This window comes from Cebus imitator, unplaced genomic scaffold (assembly GCF_001604975.1).
Source record: "Cebus imitator isolate Cc_AM_T3 unplaced genomic scaffold, Cebus_imitator-1.0 Scaffold82, whole genome shotgun sequence".
Classification (NCBI taxonomy): domain Eukaryota; kingdom Metazoa; phylum Chordata; class Mammalia; order Primates; family Cebidae; genus Cebus; species Cebus imitator.
Window position 1 is genome coordinate 568,278 of NW_016107397.1, and position 3,792 is coordinate 572,069.

At 53.9% G+C, this 3,792-nt stretch overlaps 1 protein-coding gene across 7 annotated transcripts in view; it reads left to right on the top strand.

The window, feature by feature from the left end:
* MLXIPL (MLX interacting protein like) overlaps positions 1-3,792 on the top strand; it is a 49,806-nt gene that overhangs the window by 30,447 nt on the left and 15,567 nt on the right. The window lies entirely within an intron of this gene.

The window sequence follows — 3,792 nt, forward strand, 5'->3', positions numbered from 1 at the left end:
CATGCCTGTAGTCCCAGCTACTTGGGAGGCTGAGGCAGGAGAATCGCTGGAACCCAGGAGGCAGAGGTTGGGGGGAAACAAAAATACCCCCCACAAAAAAAAAAAAAAAGAGAAAAAAAAAAGGATCTAATCAAAAAAAAAAAAAAAAAAAAAAAAAACGTGTGCTTGGCTGGAGGCTCCTAATGTCCCATCTTAGGCTCAAGCAGGAAGGGCTCTGCCACCCACTGAGGGGTCGTAGTCTCTAAGAGCCTTCCTTTCCTGATTGACAGTCATCCTCCCACACTCTGAAACGGTCTTGGTTTCCTGGGAGCTCCCAGGCACTTTGCACCGCTCCTGGGCAAGAAGGACTTTCCACTTTGCATGGTCTCGTGTTGTTTGTTTACTTCCCTTATCTCTCCCCTAAGCTGTGGGCTCCCTGCCTGATTCATCCATGTGTCCCCTCCCAGTATCTGTCCCAGCATAGGTGCAAAGGGTTAGGCGGCTGAATGAAGGGATGAGCTTATCAGTGTTAACAAAGCCGGCCCAGCCCCCAGGAGCCACGCTGTTACTACAGGCTTTCCATGGGAAACAGCTCAGAGCACGGGATCTCTGGGCTGGGGAGGAGAGAGACACTCGGCCCTGACTCTCTAGGAGCCCCGGACAAACCTTATTATTATTATTATTATTAATTTATTTTTTTTTTTCTGAGATGGAGTTTCGCTCTTGTTGCCCAGGTTGGGGTGCAGTGGCCCGATCTCGGCTTACCCCACAGTCTCCGCCTCCCGGGTTCAAGCGATTCTCCTGCCTCAGCCTCCCGAGTAGCTGGGATTACAGGCATGCGCCACCACGCCTGGCTAATTTTTGCATTTTTAGTAGAGACGGGGTCTCACTATGTTCCCCGGCTGAGCTCAAACTCCTGGACTCAAGTGATCCGCCCGCCTCAGCCCCCCTCAAAGTGCTGGGATTATAGGTGTGAGCCACTGCACCCAGAAGATTTTAGAGAATGGGCTTTAGGACAGAGCTTTGTAAATGATGCTTAAAAGCCTTAGTAAATTTCATGTTGCGATGGTTCCCCTTCCTCTGTGTCCTCGTTTGTCCCAGAGGAAGTTGGCTGGGGCAGGAAGGGTCAGCAGCTGTCCTCTGTCAGAGCAGCCAGGAAGAGTCTCAGGTTGCCTCTAAGTGGACCTGCTGTGTGTCAAGCTCTGTGCCCAAGGCAGGAGCTGCTTTTACTCCCCGTAGCAAGCTGAGCAGGTAAAGACCTGGCAAGGCCGGGCGGAGGGGAGGTGGGCAGCACTGTGGGCTTCGGGAGGAAGGAAGGCTTCCTGGAGGAGGCACCATCCTGCATTGTGGGCAGAGGAGGGAAGGTAAGAGGGGCTTCCCTGTAGAATGGGACCGGAAGGCGGACTGTGTGGTTTCAAGGTGGGGTGTATAAAGGAGACAGGGAGGCCCGGCACGGCGGCTCATGTCTGTAATTGCAGCACTTTGGGAGGCCGAGGCAGGTGGGTTGCCTGAGCTCGGGAGTTTGAGACCAGCCTGGGAAACATGGTGAAACCAAAATATAAAAAACCAGCCGGGCATGGTAGCACATGCCTGTAGTCCCAGCTACTTGGGAGGCTGAGGTGGGAGGATCACTTGAGCCTGGGAGGTGGAGGCTGCAGTGAGCCAAGGCCACACCAGTGCACCACTGCTCTCCAACTTGGGTGACAAGAGTGAGACTTGTCTCAAAAAAAAGGAGACAGGGGGCTGAGAGAAGCAAGTGGTGGCCCAATCATGAGGAGGGGGAGGGGCTGGGAAGCCAAGCCGAGAAGTGTGGACTTTGTCCCAGAGGTTAGCAGGGAGCCATGGAGGGTTCCAGACCTGAACTGCGCTTTAGGAAGAATTGACCTGGCAGTAACTGGAAGATGAGCTTAGAGGGTAAAGCTGGAGTCAGAGAGGTCCCTGTAAGAAATGACACCAGACCAGAGGGTGACACAGTGAGGCAGAGGATAGAAGGGAGGGGACAGTGGGAGAATGCCACAGACCCTACGAGATTGAGATTTTTTTTTGTCTCAGTTAGATCCAGAATATAACAATCAGACCTGGAATGCCGGGACTCAGAGGGGCTTTTGTGGCAAGTTTTGGGGCATCCTCGGGAGTGTCCCCAGGCAGCTGGATATGGGACTAGAGCAAGAAAGGGCCAGAGTGAGAGAGGCAGCCAGGGCAGTACTACAACGGAGTCAGTGAAAAGTAGTCAGGGGCTGGGCGCGGTGGCGCAAGCCTGCCGTCCCAGCACGTTGGGAGGCCGAGGCAGTCGGATCACTTGAGCCCAGGAGTTTGAGGACAGCTTGGGCAACGTGGTAAAACCATGTTGAATTTTGAAAGAATTCAAAAATTAGCTGGGTGCAGTAGCATACACTTGTACTCCCAGCTACTCTGGAGGCTGAGGTGGGAGGATCACTCGAGCCCAGAAGGTGGAGGTTGAAGTGAGCCAAGATCGCTGCCACTGCCCTCCAGCCCAAGCGACAGATTCAGTCCTCGTCTCGAAGAAACACACATGCACAGAAACAAAACAAAACGGCCAGGGCCGGGCGCAGTGGCTCACACTCGTAATCCCAGCACTTTGGGAGGCTGAAGTGGGTGGATCATTGAGGTCTGGAGTTCGAGACCAGCCTGACCAACATGGTGAAACCCTGTCTACTGAAAATACAAAAATTAGCCGGTGTGGTGGCACGTGCCTGTAATCCCAGCTACTCGGGAGGCTGAGACAGGAGAATCGCTTGAACCTGGGAGGCGGAGGTTGCAATGAGCCGAGATCGTGCCCCTGTACTCCAGCCTGGGGGACAAGAGAGAAAACAGACAAACAAAGTAACCAGGGAAGCTGGGAGATAGAGAATAGCCTGTCCGGGCAACAGGGTGGGATCCTGTCTCTACCAAAACATTTAAAATAATAATAATTTAAAAGAAGAGGTTAGGCACAAAGGCTCATGCCCATAATCCCAACGCCTTGGGAGGCCAAGGCAGGAGGTTTCCCCGAGCTCAGGAGTTCGAGACCAGCCTGGGCAACACAGGGAGACCCTGTTTCTCCAGAACTTTAAAAATTAGCCAGACATGGTGGTGTATGCCAGAGGCCGAGGCGGGAGGATCACTTGAGTCCAGGAGACCAAGTCTTCAGTGAGCTATGATTGCGCCACTGCACTCGGGCCTGGGCAACAGATCAAGGCCCTGTTTCAAAACACAACAAAAGCAAAAAGCCTGGAATGTGTGCTGGGGTCAAGGGGAAGAGCCTAGGAGAGGTCAGGGGAGGCAGAGGCCTGGAGGAGGCCGCAGGTTGGCCGGAAGTGGACCAAAGATGGCTCTCTGCAAAGAAAGTGGGTAGTGCCAGGGCTCCTGAGGCAGAGGACCCAAGGCTCCTGGCCTGCCAGTCTAACCAGGACTTTCCTGAGGCAGCTCGCTCCTGGGGCCCCACAATCCATTCAGCAGTCTTTGCCGGTGAACCTGCTAGGCTCCGGAGGGACCCAGAGAAGGTGTGGGAGGCTGGATTCACAGTGTCCCACAGAAGAGGAAGATCAGGCCAGGCGCGGTGGCTCACGCCTGTAGTCCCAGAACTTTGGAAGGCTGAGGTGGGTGGATCACCTGAGGTCAGAAGTTTGAGACCAGCCTAGCCAACATGGTGAAATCCCGTCTCTACTAAAAATACAAAAAATTGGCTAGGTGGATGCCTGTAATCCCAGCTACTCGGAGAACTGCTTGAACCTGGGAGGTGGAGGTTACAGAGAGCCGAGGTCGAGCCATTGCACTCCAGCCTGGGCAACACAAACAAAGTTCGTCTCAAAA